The sequence below is a fragment of the Haplochromis burtoni genome, unplaced genomic scaffold (assembly GCF_018398535.1).
Source record: "Haplochromis burtoni strain Fernald_Lab_line unplaced genomic scaffold, NCSU_Asbu1 Contig_115, whole genome shotgun sequence".
Taxonomy (NCBI): Eukaryota; Metazoa; Chordata; class Actinopteri; order Cichliformes; family Cichlidae; genus Haplochromis; species Haplochromis burtoni.
The window spans coordinates 573095-591539 of record NW_024582476.1 but is presented as its reverse complement, the minus strand read 5'-3'; the positions used below and the strand labels follow the sequence as shown (position 1 = coordinate 591539).

Sequence of the window (18445 nt, the reverse complement as noted above, 5' to 3'; positions counted from 1 at the left end):
ACGCACTTCCAGCGAAGAGAAAGGAAACACCACGTTTCTGCTCATAGCCGCGCTCTCACCACGTCTCTCTGTCTCTCTGTCTCTCTCGAGCCTCCTTCATTTTAACTCACGTTGCACCAGAGGCTGCAACAGCTAATTCTATCACTCCAGTTTAAGTGGACAGACTCTCATCCCAATGGGCTCGAGGGAGGAAAGGAAGGGTGGACCATTCATTAGTCACTAAAGATATAGGAGTATTTAAACAACTTTAGCGTAATGTCACAGCTTAATGCCCGGTTGGCAAAATTCACCAACAGGCTCGATGCGAACATGTTCCGGTTCTGCACGTGAGCCGACAGGATGGCGCACCGCTGGCCCAGTCGGGCTGCAGGGCCCTGCTGTTAACATTACAATGTGTAGTGGAGCGGAATAAAGCGGAGCAGGGTTTCATCTCACCGTACTGGTGCGGTTTTTCCCAGCATGTTGTGGTCAATGTGATGATAACACACACAAGGCAATCAATATAAGTTCAAAAATGCCCTGCAATTAGAGCTATGGGGTATTAGTGTTTTCATAACACTCCTATTATATATTCATATTCTCTATCAGGGTTGGTAATCACTTGTCTCAAACAGTTTAATTACAGCTTGGCAATGACTACTTAACGTGATTAGATGTTATACCTTATTGTTGCGTGTGGCATATTACATCAATTATATTAAAGAGTTATTATTTTCATGAGGGCGCGGTGCTTGCGTATGATACAGGATGCAGTGAAGGCTGAGTGACAGGGACTTCTTAAAGACTTAATTTTACAAATAAAGTAATCAATATAAGCTACTGCACATCACGTCTCACCACACAGTGAGCAGTAAGGTCTTTTGCATAATTGCAATAAAAAAGTGTATTGGCCTGACTGATTGAATTCAGTCTTGGTAATTGCAGCATAAACAATGTAGTTGACTGTCACAGCAACTGTGCCACTAGGCTGTCAACAATCCAGATATTTTTCTGGTGTCTACTAGCATATCATGCAGATCCACAGCCTGCCGTGTAATGAGTATAATTACATGGTGCGCATGTGTTACCTGTGGAGCACACACACACACACACACACACACACACACCCTCTCCCACACACATGTGGAACACTATTTTCCATTCCTATGACCTGTCACTCAAAATCAACCCTGATGGAAAAAAAGATTCCCAGCTATTCCATGGCGCCACAGTAAAAATGTTCATCTCTTCCTCATCCCACAATAAAAAAAAAATAAAGAGCCTGCATCATCTAATAGCCAGCGAGATCCCTGTTGATGCTGCTGTCCATCAATATGACCACCCATTCTCTCAGCCCAACCCCCACCATTTGATCGACATTAACTCTGCAGCTGCCCACCAAGCGCCTCCCTGCATTCTCAATCTTTCTTTCTCACCCCAGTTACTCTTCCTCTCTACCAGGAGATGCACCACATGCTTCCAGGCAAAGTCAATGTCTGCCTCTAGTCTCCCTCGTGCTGTCCGTATCCAGTACGCTGCTCCTGTTCCTCACTGTAGTGTCTTGCACACATCTAAGACATATCCGACTTGTAAATAGAGTGGAGCTTAAATGACAACAGCACTGCTTTTGTAGGGATTTAGGGAGGGAAGGAAAAAAAAAGGAGCTGATTTGTGCAAAAGACTGCTGGCGAAGATAAAATGTTAGGCTTTGGATCTAAATTCCACATGAATGCCTTTCCCTTTAGTGTGCATTATGATGGCAATGGACCATATCATAGTATTTGTTTTGCTTTAGAGCTGTCCTCTGTGATTTATGTTCCCCGAGTGCAAATATTTCATGTCACTATACAAGCAATGTTTCTGTCATAGAAAACGTAGGGGGTATTCGGGGGCTGAATACGAGAGATTTGTGTACATGTGGCCCGTGTGTGTGTGTGTTTGTGTGTGTGGGCCAGTGGCAAGGCACATGTGGCAGTGCCAGTGTGTGACCGCAGGCCCCCTGGCTGGGGAGCAGCGCCTGGAAAGGTTACCCAGCAGAGTGGCTTTTGTATGGTAATGTGACCTCCAGCTCCCCAAGGAGTCCCAACACCTGCCCAGCACCCCCACCAACCTCACATCCTCAACATGGTAACTGTTTTCCCTCCATCTGACTCCTGCTCTGCTCTTGCTTTGTAGTGCAATTATTGTGAATATCTGCATCACGATTGTATCACATAAATACAACAGTTATAGGTCTGCGTTCAGCTTAACACCCACTCCAACTTTAATATTAGCTGAGTAGTTACCGTCATCTTTAGGCATAGGCTGAGGAACAACTCTGTAGCAATATGCATGCAGACAGGCTGACACCCCCCTAGACCTACAGACAACTGGCTGAGCATAGAGAGAGGGGCTCTAAAGCAATTATAGCAAATTAAATGAATGCCCCCAAGTTAAATAGTGTTAATAGTGTTCAGGGAGACAAATTTGAGATGCAACGCACAGTGTGATGGCAAGATCCACTTGGATTGCTGAGTAGCAAACGGTAGCATTAATTATATTCAAACCCTTTTAACAGAGAATCAATTCATGGCATGCTGTGACAGGTTGTTCGCTTTGGAAATGGACTGAAAAGCTTTAAGCATCAAACTAATTTTTGGTGACACCAAAGTTAGCTCGCGTTATGTAGTAGCGAAGAAAGTGAGAGATGAAGAAGTGGTACCTGTGAATTGTTTCGTCCTGGATAGAATGAAAAAACAATGAAAGAACTACCAACTAGTGACACTTTCACGGAGCTGCTCCATGACTCAAGATGACAAGTGATGAAAATGTAGAATAACATATGCTGTCAGGCATGAGAAGATGAAAAGATTTCATTCCCAACAGTTTCTGAGAGATGTGCTGATGTAAAAAAAAAAAAAGAAGAAGAAAAAAGAGGGGGGAGGAGTATTGACTGAAAAACTGTGGTGATAATAGTGCTTTTTCTCAATGCAGTATTTTAACCCAAACTCGGACAGGCATTCAGGATATTGACGATGCGCTGCACACTAAAACACACCCACTGTGGTTCGTGTCCTCTCTCTAACACCAGCTGATCCTAACAAAAGTCCTCTCTATCCTTCTGTTTAAGGTCTCAAAGCTGCTACATTTGTGTGAGGTGTCCAACTACCAATCTCTGCGCCTGAGGCGGCCCACCTACTGAACTCACTTCTCCATCCCTCTTCCCTGCCAACCCACCCCTCTCATTCCACTCGCATTGATCTTTTATAAGCGTTACGTTTTTACTGGCTGTGGTTTTCCCCCTTATTAAATGCACATTTCGGCATTGTCGTTAAATACGACGCGAAGCCACACACTGTATATATGTGTCATGCAATAACGCGTTCCCCTGCTACACTTTTGTCTATTTATTTATCCATTTAAAAAACTTAATTATGAATGAATGTCACGTTGAATAATTCATGTGCACCCCGGTGCTGCGAATAAATGGCGAGTACACCTTTGCTTCCTCCCCTTCAGTGTTCCTTCAACCCTTTTAGTAGCACCAAGCACTACTGTAGGTTATTGGTCTTTCTTCCCCTCTGGGGGGTTCTTACGCACTTAGTTCTTATTAAAATCCCTCTGGCATATGAACACACACCCCCAATGACACATGCACGCTCAAACACACACCTACATACACATACAGATATACACACACACACACATACGGACCAAGGACCGTCTGCTGGTACAAACCATTTATTAAAGCTCCTGTGAAGGTCCTGGCAGTCAGCCAGAGGGAGACATGACTTTGGATCCCATTCATGTCCACATCAGCAGAGTAAAATGTTTCTAGGTGTTGATCCATGACAGCCATTATTGCTGCAATCCAGTTTTATCACTGTCAAATTCCACAAAAGAGAAAATAAGCCCTTTTTCTGCACTTTAACAGATTGTCAATACAGTTCAACCAATCCAAACAGCTGCTGAGGGAGTTTATTTACTTTTGAAGATCTGTTTTGAATAGGGAGGGGAGGGAATCCACCCCCGTGTCATTTTCTCTCGCTACAGGTCCACAGACACTCAGAAATGGTTTAATATTAAGGAAAAAATTTAAGCTTTTAAAAGATCCAGAGCACAGTACGCAATGATTCGTTACTCAACAATCTTTGCAGGGATATACATAACATTTGCTGCAAATCTGTGTTAATTCTGACAGACATTTCTGATTTAGTTATAAAACAATATAAAATGTAAAAGACTGTTGTGTCTTTAACCAGTGAGAGTTGCTCTATGTGGCTTACAAAGCTGACATTTCGCTGTGTTTTCATGAGAAACAGGGAGGTAGCTACCTTCCCATTTCTCAGCTTTTGAGCTAGCTAGCCAGTTTTTGTTTTTTGTTTTTTTTTTTGGGGGGGGGGGGGGGTGGAATAATCCTTGACATTATCCAGTTTGACTTCCTCCTTAGTATAAAGGTAATGTGATGCTACTTATTCACATGCTATTTTTGCATGGCAACAATACAAAACCTATGAAGACGTCAACACTGGGGAAAAAAACACTAGTAGCAATGTCGTAATCAAAGACCATGGAATGCTATTGAAATTTTCGCAATCTGGCTCAACACCAGAAAAAAATAACCAAAACAACAGACTTGCAGAAAATGTTATATAATTATGGAGACAAGTCAAAATCAGAAATGGTTGCATGTATTTTTATCTGATAAAGTTAAAACGTCACGTATTTTTTGGACTATAAGGCGCACTTAAAATCCTTTAATTTTCTCAAAAATCGACAGTGCACCTTTATTCTGGTTGTGCTTACTGACCTTGAACCGATTTTATGTGGTACAGGGTGCTTCAAAATCTGTCAAAAATGTTTTAGTCCGACTTTGGTAAGCGACGAAGCCCGACCGCTTCAAGGTCCAAGGTTCTTTATTTGTCACATGCATAGTTATACAAGTATAACACACAGTGAAATGTAGCCTGACACGCTCCTCGACATGTGCAAAAATTGGGGGGGGGGGGGGGGTGTAGAGGAAAACATTATATATAATATAATCTATATATAATCATACTTGTATATATATTCTATAGAATACATAATATATATTATATCCAATCCATCCATCCATTCGCTTCCGCTTATCCTTTTCAGGGTCGCGGGGGGCGCTGGAGCCTATCCCAGCTGTCATAGGGCGAGAGGCGGGTACACCCTGGACAGGTCGCCAGTCTGTCGCAGGGCTATATCTATATATATATATATATATATATATACATACATATATATATATATATACACTGGGTGAATGTGCAGTAGTAGCAGCAAGCAGGTGAATTCTGTACATTAATATGAATAGACATCTGACTATTTTACAGGATAGACAATATAAACATATTTAAAATTAAAGGAATTGAAATGTACATTGTGCCTTGGTTTAGAGTGTCTGGAAGAGAGTCCTGTCTCAGTCAATTATAGATGATGTGAGAGGGCGGGTGTGTGTGTTTAGGGCCCGGATGGCTTGGGGATAGAAGCTCCTCTTGAGTCTCTCTGTCCTTGCCCGGATGATGCGGAACCTTCTACCAGATTGCAGAAGTTGGAACAGTTTGTTGCCAGGATGGGACGGGTCCTTCAGTATCTGCGCTGCTCTAGTCCGGCATCTCCTGGTGTAGGTGTCCTGAAGCGGGGGGAGAGCTTGATGGATTGTCTAGCATTACAGCTACCATAGTTAGAAGCCTCATGGAGTAATATGAACTGAACAGCTAAGTAACAGCAAAGAGACTGACTCGGACAATGACGAGGGGATCCGGGCATGCTCGATGCCGAAATTGCCCAACTGTTAAACCCAGACACTGAAGATGAAAAATTTGATGGATTTGAAGAGGAATGAACTGAAAAGGTGAGTGTATTGTTCTGCATTTTATGTGTTACAACTGAACAGTGTTGAGAGTTATCGTGAATGTTTTGAATAAAGTTTGCCTTATCTGACTGTTTTGTTTCCCTTAATGTGCCTTATAATCCGGTGCACCTTATAGTCCAAAAAATACGGTACTGGATAATGATGTAAGTACGTGACATTTACTTTTTAATATAAATCCATCACACTTGCTTTTCTTTGGTAAGGTAAAACATTTGATTTGATTATCTGTACCTCTTCCCAACACTAGAACACTTTACTTTCAGAGTTGCTTAACTAAGTCGTTTAACACACTGCAATTTAGAGGAAATTAAGTTGAATAAGTTATTTTATTATTAAAGTAATATTTTTCATTGAGGAAATTTGGATTTTTGCTTGTATATGCTGTCAATTACAGTTGCAACACAATTTTACACCCCAATGGAATAATTAAAAACACATATCCTAATTTTTGCCTCTTATTTTTTCCTTCTTTATTAATAGCATCGCAATATATTTTGGAAGATTGTCTTGTGTGAAGATTTTGTTGTGATACCTTTGTTATCACAGGCAAAACATTGTGATACTATAGTATTGTGATTTATGCTGTGATTCCTAATTGTAAGGCAACCTTACAACCTATTTCATTAGTGTCAGCTGAGGTGTCTAAACCAGTATTAAAAAGGAATATGGCTCACCTTATCTGAAACACACAAAACACCAGACACCACCGTGTTTCAGGAATTACTTGTTGCATCTGCCACCAGCTCTCTCTCTCTTGCACACATGCCAGCATTCAGAAAAACACACACACCAAAAGAAAGCAATGGCAAATCTCCACGCATAAACATTCTTAATAAGAAAATGTTTAACCCAAAGAAGTCCACAGCTCATACAGCCAGTCCCATCAACTACCTCCACTCTGCACTCTGAAAAGATACAACCTTGCTCTGTGCTCACATGCCATGCAGAAAAAGTGCAAAGTGGTCTGAAGTTTGCTGTGTCATCAACATACATTATTACCGCGGGTGACATCAGGTAATACCATCAATTTATTCTTTATTCACTGACAGCCATATATCGTATTTAATTTAAAATTGCAGAGAGGAAGCGATTGTGCAGGGTTGAAGTAATCATATGGAGCATGAAACTATACTGTCCTAATTTACAGCTTCTTCATCACCTCTATTCAGTACAGAGGGAATGATCTACAACGAGGTGGTCTGTTTCAGCGGTCAGAGGAGGTCTAATGCATTTGGTAGGGGCTGATAACAGTGCTTCACTTTCACACCGAGCACTCAGAGGGAATTACAGGGCTGCAGAGAGGAGAATGTCTGAGTGCTTTAGTTAAAACCAGGGGTAAATGCTATCTCGTGCTTACATACTCCCTGATCCATGCATACTGAGGCTACCTGATCGTTTCAGAGCTTGGTCCATTTACATTTTCGCTCGACACGGCCACTCGTACTGTATATTCTGCTTTACAAAAATCGATTGCAGAGCCAAAGGCCTCTCCTTTTCAGCAGAGCACTGGTCTCCAGCCAAGCCTTACCTGGATTGAGAGATATGAGGATGAAAGGATTGGGTGCACTGAGACCATAGCCGTGGGGGAGAGATTTTAGTGCGGGGTTGAACATGTTCACTTAACGCTTAACAGAAGATGGGTATGGAACCTCTCTGGGGAGAGGTAAGGCAGCAAATAATGCGAGAGTATCTATTAGTACTTTGGTAACTGTTGCCTGAATCTGAGGGCCTCTATGAACCCTTCAACGACTAATCCATCAGTTGGACATAAGGGGCCTGCCGCACAGATCTTACAGCCTTCTTTCTCACTCTCTTGCTGTATTGTTAAGCCAAGTCTGATTTCTCCTCATTAGGAGCGGCGTTCTTTAAACATGCCTACCCAGCAAGTCCAACACTAAACCCACAAAGGACAGTCTGACCAGTTGCCCTGTCACTTTCTCGCCCAGTAACTACTTTCGCAAGAGAAGACAGAAACTGAGCCAGCGCTTCCCTCTGTCAGTGTGGCACAGTCTCAGCCAGCGTTATTCATCACCCTCACAGTGAAGGCTAAATATGAACACACATATGAATATATGAATAACTGAACGAGTGGTTATTGTTATTCACCTGCACGCACTCTGCCGAGCCTGCAAAGTCTTTTGTTTGGAGCCTGTAGTTCTGCTGAGCATGGGCTTTCTGACAGAACGTCTGAAGTGGGGCAGAGGGGAGTGGGAACACAGGTGTTACTGAGTGGCTCTTTTACTGAGAAAGAATGACCTGTGTCTGCAAATGCCCCCTCTGTCTGTCTTCGGAGCTTCCTGCAATGCCCCTGTGCCCTCGTTCTTCGGTGGCTACCACGCTGGCATGAAGACCTGCCATTTGCCCAGATGGTGGACAGCAGGGGTCCCCCCCACACTTCCTATATCAGTGAAGTGTTGCCCCCGAGAGTGTCTGAGATGCAGCTTTAGCCCATATGCCCAAATGAAAAAATTACTAAAGCATAAAGATGGTCATCTGTGCATCCAAAAAAACAACTTATGTAGACAGACAAATAAAGATATCTCAACTTGTCTCCTTAGCCTCGTCTTTTATTATTTCATCTAAAAACAGATAATATTATATATAAGCTTATAAATATATGTTCTGAAGCTGGCATGATAACACAAGAATGAAAAGATTATAAGCAATGTGTTAATAATGTTATTGATTAGAGCACCACACCGCAAGCCTAGAGACTGGTTGACAACCATCCAGCAATTGCCAGTCGCTAAGGAAAAATGAGTATTCCCCGACCATTTGTGAGTGTCTGCTGGAGGTGCTGGCAGTCTCATTGATTTCTAAAGCCCCAATCACTCATGCCCACAAACCATTCGGTGACTCCAGACAACCACTTAGTAGGGAAAATTGCATTTTACGCAAATGGTTGGCAAAGAGGTTTTTGGTTCAGCACCCCCTTTGCAACCGATTTCACCCGGTGAAAACCAGCAACCTCCGACAACCACTCACCAAGGGAAGCTACTGAAGCAAGTAATCGTGTTATTCTGGCACTACAAGAATTCTCTGCTTTGACTGATGAGTCAAATCATTCTTTACAAGGCCCCCTCTCCTTCACCCAGATGTTTCCATACTGTTAATTTTCAGTCTGTAACACCTATCTGTTTTGGAAAAGCATCTAACAGATTAGTTAGATTTAGATTTAGACGCTAAATGAAGAAGTAGATGTAAAAACTGATAAAAGGGTATTTTGATTTATATTTTGATCTGTTTTATGAGCCTGTATCTGTTCTTTTGTCAGTAGTTTAGCACACTTCTTTACCTAGCACAGTCCTAATGATACAATGGTATTTATGGAAAATGCAAGAGAAACTCAGTCTTGCTCTCTGTGTTAAATAAACAGAATAAAACTATATGAGAATAAACCTAAATGTTTTTATTGTACTGATTATAATTAATAACAAACAAATCTAAGAAACAACTTGCTGTTTGCATGAATTTTTATATCTGGAGTGAGCACACCGCATACCATTTATCAGCCTTCCATTTCACTTCCTTTTGTGTTGTCTATTGAGTATCGAGTCTATTGAGTGGGATGAAAAGCTGAAAAAGTGGCTTTGTGCCTACTGCTACACATCAGGCTCTTCAAGTTCATAATGTCATACTGACACCAGGAGACAGGCAGTGCCAGGGGTGATGCCCAGGAGTGAAGGGAAGGTCAGCGAAGCTTCACAACAGAACTGGTGCTGATGCCACAGCATGTATGGCTCAAGTGCTTGGCAGTGCATCTTAACAACAAAATGTGACATTTTTAGAAGCTGTCAAATTGCAGTCTAAAAAGCAGTCTTGACTGGGGACCAGGCCAGAGCACCGCTGCAGGGCTTTCAATCTGTCCGTAATGGGAAAGATGGAAGAAGATAAGATTCCAATTCAGCCATTTCTGCACGGCCCAATGTGATCACACTGCAATCCGACAGGGCATTTGGAGAGTTGAGAGAATTCTTAAAAAGACAGAATATCTTCAAGTATGGCTTGATACTCACACAAATCCCATCACTGCTCCTAATTGTCCAGCTCACTGAAAGTAAGTGATATAATCTGGAAGTATTACCCACTCTGTCCTCAGTCACAAATGCAGCCCATGAGTCTGCATGAGGAATATTACGATGTAATGACAAAAAAAAGGAAACACAAATACCCAGACTTTATTTGACTTCTGTTTTTACTTTCTTTCTTTTTTAAATTTTTTATACAACAAACTCAATTGCATAAAGCACATAAGTCAAAACACATTTTGATGACTGGAAGCTACATCTTATATAACCAAAGTTTTGCCTCATAAACTATCCTGTTTGCAAACCATCATCTCAACTCACTGGTACTGGTTTGAACCCTTTTTGTATTCAAAACTATCTGAATAATTTATGGCCTAGATTTAACAAGGTGCTGGATTCTGATCCATATTGACATGATAGAGCTGCACAGTTGCTGCTGATTTGCCTGCTATACATACATGATGAGAATCACCTGTTCCACCACATCCACAGTGTGCTCTATTGGACTGAAATATGGAGACTGTGGAGGTCATTTGAGTACAGTGAACACTTTTAACTTTGCTGGAAGCAGCCTTCAGAGGATTGGTACACTGTGGTTATGATGGTTAGCAACAATACTCAAGTAGGTACTAAGTGGCCCAACATGTGCCAAGAAATTATCCTCCACACCATGTCATGACCAGCACCAATCCGATCCACTGATACGAGACGGCATGGCTCCATGCTTTCATGTTGTTTACACCAGGCTCTGATCCTACCATCTGAATGTTGCAGTAGAAATAAAAACTCATCAGATCGAGCAGTATTATCTTAGTGTCCAACCCTGGTGAGCAGTCAGAATCGTAGCCTCAGTTTCCTTTTCTTAGCTTACAGGAGGCGCACCCAGTGAGGTCTTGTGCTGCTGTAGCCCATCTGCTTCAAGGTTCAACATGTACTTCCATTCAGAGATGCTTTTCTTCTACCTTTGTTGTAAGGAGCGGTTATTTAAGTTACTTCTTCTTAGCTCAAAGCAGCCTGGTCAATGTCCTCTGACCTCTGGCATCAACAATGCATTTTTGTCTTTCTTACAATTTTTTCAGACCAGTCTCTGTAAACTCTAGAGCTGGTTGTCGAGTAGTGAAGCTGTTTCTAAAATACAAGAAAAACCAAGCCAACTACAAAGCTTTTCTTCCCCTTTCTTTCTGAGACTTGGTTTAAACTTCAGTGTGTAGCCTTGACCATGGAGTTGCACTTGCATTAACAATCAGCTGAACAGGTGTATCTAATAAAATGTCTTGTGAGTATATGTGGAGAGTTGGATAGCTTCTATGGAACCATGGTGTATTCACATGATTATAATCACATTAATGTTGTTTTTAGTAACGGCCATACCTGTGGAGAAATAATTCAATTGCACAACTAAATGTAGCTAAATTTAAAACAGACAATTATTTATCCATTAAGACCACTGGGCATTACAGCGCTAATCCTATGAACACAAGCAAAGCTCTGAAAGCAAAGCAGGGCTTAACCAGCACAGCCTGATATCCTGTGTGGCAACACTGTCACGGCCACACGTGTAAGATGTAAATTTATATTCTGGCTCCCAACAGAGATGTACACAGATAAACACATGTGTCAAAGATGATATAGTGTGCAAATCATATTAAACTAAGTTCCAGTTACATTATGCAGACGCAGGAATTTGGCATGACTTCAAAAACTACTCCTGAACAAGAAAAACAAAAACAAAAAAAACAAAAAAAATGCAGAGATAAGAGAGCTTTTTCAAAATTGCAATTAGCCACTCAAAGAAATAGCAATTGCATATATTTTCCGTCTTTGAACAATTGCTACCAAAAAAATGGAAAAAAAAAAAAAAGAGAGAAACAATCAAACAAACTTTGCAATGGCATTCTGCCAAACCACACCAACAGGGTATCATGCCTCCCAACTGTCCATGCACAAACACTGTCAAAACCCACATCAACTATTTCTAATTAATCTTCGGGATTCTTTTTGTCACCCTGCCTTGTATAAATGGGCAGCAGAATGCGCCTCAAATACAAAGGGGGGGAAAAAAGGAGAGGATGGGAGAAAAAGATTTCTTGTTTTTGTTGAGCGAATCTAAATTCACACATTTCCAACAAAAAGCTCACGAGTTGCTGAAACAATACCTTCTTATCTCTAGGAATTGGGAGAAATTTCCGCTCCGTCGCTCTTTTATTTCGGTCTATATGCAACCTGTAGCAGCTGAGAACACAGCCTGCAAAGCCTCTTTGTGCTGCAAGGAGATACTGCTACTCGCTGCTGCCGCTGTTACTGCCGGAATCACCTCTTTACCTTTACCCATCACGTCTGGTCTACTAATATCAACAAACTATTGTTTCATCACTCATTGTGTCATGGCTGTAGTGCCGGTGTTAGCTTTGGCTGCCAATTCTTGTTGATTTAGCAGCGTAAGAAAGACCTAGTAGGTATCTGTTCACCCAGCAGTGGAGCACATAAAGGAAAAAAACAAAACAAAACAAAAAATCTAATGAGTATTTAAGAAAAAGATGCAAGAAAGAAAGAAAGAAAGGGAGAAATAGTCACAAGAAGAGGAACAGAGAGGAGAGGATAGACAGCTATTTGTATGTGGCAGAAGTCTTTTGTTGACAGTCAGCATCAAAGGATTTGTTTCCATGTCCTCTCAGCCCCTGTCAAATTGTCATCAAACCTTCCTGAAATTCAAAGAAGCCTTCCACACACTTGCTGTAACATCAACTCTTTCTCTTTGTCTCTCTCTCAATAACACAGACACACATGCACATTTCATCTTGAAAGAAACAAACAAATAAAAAGTCTCCTCTTCAGGGGCTCTCCAAAGACATACCACTGAACAAAGTGAACTACATTAAGTCTCTCACACTTCTCCTCTCTAACAGATGTTACACTCATAGCTAATGCTATGGGAAAAGAAAGAGCCAAGGACCTGGAAGACAGGGGGAAAAAAATGATGAGATGATTCTAAGTGATCCTATTATGGAGCTATTTAGTCGTGACCATCTGATATGTGGTTCCAAAACATAAGCTGGGACCATGATATCCAAGCTGCTACTTACAGTATGTAGCTCACAGACTAATTTTTCCTCTAACAACTGCTCCAAGAGTGGTTAAGTAATGACAAGAAGGCAGTTTGAAATATGAGCTCAAAGAAGGAAATGCGTGTTCCTCTAATCTTTTTGAGATAGGGATGGAAAAGCCTGCTCAATGTTGCATTTGGCTGCTTTGTGTTTTGAGTGAAGGATCAGACTAGGAATTCTGACAGAAGGAATATGCTGCCTTTTGAAGTGAAGAGCATTTCTGAACAAAAACATCAACAAGCTTAAACTTTATCTGGAAACAGATTTGTGTCTGAAAGGTTGCACACCCGTAAATTGGCGAATTGCTATGGAACAACTTTGTGCACCTTCGTCAACAGATCCAAAAGCACAGCTCGTGGGACAGAAGCTGGAATCCACCTGGTGGGTTATACACTGATGTATAGCCTAAAAGTAGAAAGTTATTGAGAGGTGTGAGGTAAAAGTGTGAGACCCCATTTTTGCCACTCATTGGTTAGAGTGGAGTGGAGACAACATACAAACTCTGGACAGGACACAATTGATAACTTGATGGCTAGAGGCGCAAAGCACACCTGTGGTGCAACAGCAAGTGTTTGAGTAATATTAAGGCTAACTTGACTTTTTGACAAGAAAAACCATACATGCATCTTTTCAGGACGATCGTGTGCTCAATAAATGCAGATGTGCTTAAGGTAGCTTCTGCACAATAACTGCATTCTTTGAATAAAGGTCTTTCCGCCTTTTATTTTATTCTACAAACCAGCACTTTAGCAACCCACTCTTTCCCCCAGTCCTACTGCTATCAAATTTCATCACAATTACAACAATTGACTCTGCCCTGTAACCTTTACCACATTATTCTGGAGAGTGTCGGCTGCAGCATTTGCCTGTTTCAATTAAAAAAAATGCAATATCTTCACAAAAAAACTGTTTAGAACAAAAAAAAATAACTGCCTCAAGTACTACTTTGTGAAAAACCATTGGAAGTAATAAAATGCAAGAAGCTGCTGCACCCCTGGTACCTCTGTGTTTTGAATCGAAATATAAAGGGAAAAGTAGATGTCCTGAAGAGACTAGGGTTATTTGGAAGTGTACTAAATGGACCATCCCATTTTCAACCACTTGCAGGTGGCAATCGGGCTTTTATTATGAATGTGCAATTTGAAAGTGCCAATGAGGTTGCTAATATATGTTCGCAGTCACTAAGCAGATACAATGCTTATCTTCCAAGCATGCTTGCTCAGCGGGGTAAAGTAGCATGTTAACATTTACACAGTGTGAAAAGTTGGAAGCAATTCATCTGAGTGAGCACAAATATGTAGAATGGTCAGTACTGCTATTAATAAAGCTTTGTCACTACCTAGCCTTAAAACAAATATTCAATTCAATTCAATTTTATTTATATAGTGACAAATCACAATGACAGTTGCCTCAGGGTGGCTGTCATTGTAAGGTAAATGACAGACCCTAAAATAATACAGAGAAAATCTAAACAATCAAACATCTCCCTATGAGCAAGCACTTGGCAAGAGTGGGAAGGAAAAACTCCCCTTTAACAGAAAGAAAGGCTAAGGCTAAGAAAGGAAGGGAGACAGGACAAAAGACACAATGTGGAAGAGAGCCAATAACCTGCTATGTTATCTACATACAGACACAGACAGCAGCTTACAATAAATCAAAAGAAACAAATTTGAATGTAATGATATATTCAATCAACCTTAAAGCAGCTAAAATGCCAGCTTAATATGTTACTGAAAAGGAAATAGCAATGATGCATTCTGAGTCTCAACTCAGCACGTGTTTGCTGTGTCTCATCCTTCAGCAAAGACATTCAGTACACAGAAACCATAAAAGGGCCTATTTACCTTTACCCATCACAGAGCTCATAGTTAGTGTAGGCTGCTATTCCTGCTAAAATGCTAAAAATGACCCTTTGATATATGAATGTGGCATTTGGTGTTTGTGCACATTTGCGCAAATCTCATTACAATGGATGTCATTCTAACATTTGCATTCAAAGGCCTGGATCACTTGACGAATAAGAAGGTGTAAAAGGATTGAGAAGGAGCTGTTTGTGAGGTCATCAAATATGATACTCTAGCTCAAGGCAACTGCACTGACTCTTTCAAGTGAAGACGGAGAGGAGACAACATACAGCGGAGCCTGTCTTGCAGTCGGGCAATATTTGACAACCTTCGCTTAGTCTCTCTTCTTCACTCACACCCTCGTACACAAGCAATATACAATGGAAGCTGTTGCAATCCCACACAGACGCAAACATCAATGTGTGCGTTCACTGTCAGCTGGTTTCAGAAGTGAAATTATTCCAACTCTCAGGGGTCCTGTTAAGCTCTTACAAAGCCTCAGTGCGTACAGCAGGTAGATTGATTGTGACTTATTAACTGTGAGTGAGCCTAACAGAGTGCATTAAAACAAAAGGAAATGTGATATCCCCAACCATCAAGTGCTTGTTAGAGCTTTAATCAAAGCCCTTCCAAATCTGCATATGGAGTCCTGGTCATGAATTCCAAATGGCATCTTTAAAAACAAGAAGAGCCCACACCACAGAGTCTTGTTACTCAAGAGGACCCTGAAGATATTTTATAAAGATCTTGCTTGGAAATGCTAGAAAAAGAAAATGCTCTGGCTTTCATTGTCATACTAATCACATTTCTCGAAGGAAGGCAGCACACGAGCTCGCTCGGTTTCTTAACTCTTCCGAAATGAGCCTGACAATCATCATTATCGCAAACAAAAAAAAACTATACCTAATTTGTAACTCTCACAATACGGCACCTGACCTCAATCTGATCCGGGACAAATGGTGTTTTTGACCGTTTGGTGTTAAATAGCAGGCTGGCAGTCAGCGCTGAGCAGCAGTATTGATGGTAGCACCTCTATTTTAGCTGTGTGAATATGACTGAGAAGTGTAAATCACAGCTATTATATCATCTGCTCTATTCAGGCACAAAGGAGTGTGGTGGGAGATGACCGTTCCACATGCTGGCCCCAGTGGGAAGCAGAATGACAGAAGACAGAAGTGACAATGAACAGGGCAGGTAATTTTTGAAACCCTGCAGAATAAAAATTTAACTCACGCTGCACATTTAATAGCGTAACATTATTATGAGAATTTCTTGCTTTCAGAGTTGTCTCTTTTATTTGGGCGTTTGGCAAGTTTTAAAGGAAAGTGATGTATTGCCTACACTGAGTGTAAGAACAACCAGTTCTTTACACGACAGATAGACACAGTTGCAGGCAAGCAAAAGCCACAAGGTTAAATTGCCATGACTCTCTGGCCACAATCATCCTCCAGGGCATAGCAAACAGTGAGCGCCTAAGAGTCCTACAACCCAAAGCCTGGCTTAATTAATTAAAAAAACATACTGTTATGAAGACTGGAGGCCAATCAATTGGATCAAGGTCCCTAGCTGTCCTACGAGTTAAGCAATTACTGACTGGCTTTTACAACTTTCGACTCACCCCTCCCTCCTCGAGTATATCTGACTTATTTCACGCCTTTGCTTACTGAATGTTTGCTCAGTGTCACATTCAAACAACAGCATGTCACAGTAGGTGTGTTTTATGGTGGCATGGTGGACTGCAAACTGCATATCATAGATTAACAACAAGAAGTTCCTGAGATATTGCGACAGATTATGGGTGCAAATTAGAAATAAATAAATAGCAGAAAAGGGAACTGTTTCCCGGGAGCACTCCAAGTAATCAGAAGTTTCTTACTCATGCGGCGAATATTAAAAACAAACAAAAAGGAAATGTACATCGTACAGCGGCACTACTTATGGATCCTCATGTTTGCTAATGCCATAAGTATGTGTTTGCGTTTTCTATACTTGCAGCATCTTTCTGTATTTGCTTTGATTGTTAATGCCTTTTTACTGCCGTTGTTCTCAAATTGGTTAAGACGTTTGCTTACTTTGCTTCCTCCCCTCCCCTCCATCTGCAAGTGTTTTCTCAAGTTGCAGTTTACTGAGCTCCCAGGGTCACTCTAATTATCTTTGCTGGCATAAATACATCTTTTTTTTTTTTATTATTTTGTTGATTGCAGCGGCTGCATCGTTATTTTAAATACATATAAAAATATTTCCAGTATTTATTTTTCTGGGTGGTAAACTACAGGAGAGTGTTCACAGCAAGGTTGTGAGCAGCTGAGGCACTCTTTCAGGTGTGTGATGCTGCTGCTGAATTTTTTAAATGTAATTTTTCAGGGCTGTGAGCACCACAAACGAAATTCCATTTACCTACATTGTACTCAGGTGGAAGCACACACACATACACACACATATATATATATATATATATATAAACACCCAGCACGCCCCTGCGGGCGGTTTATCCTTCAAGCTCGGGTCCTCTACCAGAGGCCTGGGAGCTTGAGGGTCCTGCGCAGTATCTTAGCTGTTCCCAGGACTGCGCTCTTCTGGACAGAGATCTCCGATGTTGATTCCCGGGATCTGCTGGAGCCACTCGCCTAGCTTGGGAGTCACCGCACCTAGTGCTCCGATTACCACGGGGACCACCGTTACCTTCACCCTCCACATCCTCTCGAGCTCTTCTCTGAGCCCTTGGTATTTCTCCAGCTTCTCGTGTTCCTTCTTCCTGATATTGCTGTCATTCGGAACCGCTACATCGATCACTACGGCCGTCTTCTTCTGTTTGTCTACCACCACTATGTCCGGTTGGTTAGCCACCACCATTTTGTCCGTCTGTATCTGGAAGTCCCACAGGATCTTAGCTCGGTCATTCTCCACCACCCTTGGGGGCATCTCCCATTTTGACCTCGGGACTTCCAGGTTATACTCGGCACAGATGTTCCTGTACACTATGCCGGCCACTTGGTTGATGGCGTTCCATGTATGCCTTGCCTGCTAGCATCTTGCACCCTGCTGTTATGTGCTGGATTGTCTCTGGGGCATCTTTACACAGCCTGCACCTGGGGTCTTGCCTGGTGTGATAGACCCCAGCCTCTATGGATCTTGTGCTCAGAGCTTGTTCTTGTGCTGCCATGATTAGTGCCTCTGTGCTGTCTTTCAGTCCAGCTTTGTCCAGCCACTGGTAGGATTTCTGGATATCAGCCACCTCCTCTATCTGCCAGTGGTACATACCGTGCAGGGGCCTGTCCTTCCATGATGGTTCCTCGTCTCCCTCCTCTTTCTTGGGTTTCTGCTGCCTGAGGTATTCACTGAGCACTCGGTCAGTTGGGGCCATCTTCCCAATGTATTCTTGGATGTTCGTTGTCTCATCCTGGACTGTGGTGCTGACACTCACCAGTCCCCGGCCCCCTTCCTTCCGCTTAGCGTACAGCCTCAGGGTGCTGGACTTGGGGTGAAACCCTCCATGCATGGTAAGGAGCTTTCTTGTCTTTATGTCAGTGGCTTCTATCTCCTCCTTTGGCCAGCCTATTACCCCAGCAGGGTACCTGATCACGGGCAGGCGTACTGTTGATGGCCCGA

General features: G+C 42.0%; 1 protein-coding gene across 11 annotated transcripts in view; it reads right to left on the bottom strand.

Moving 5' to 3' along the window:
* Positions 1 to 18445, bottom strand: part of msi2b (musashi RNA-binding protein 2b) — a 271166-nt gene that overhangs the window by 146928 nt on the left and 105793 nt on the right. The gene's annotated exons all lie outside the window — the stretch shown is intronic.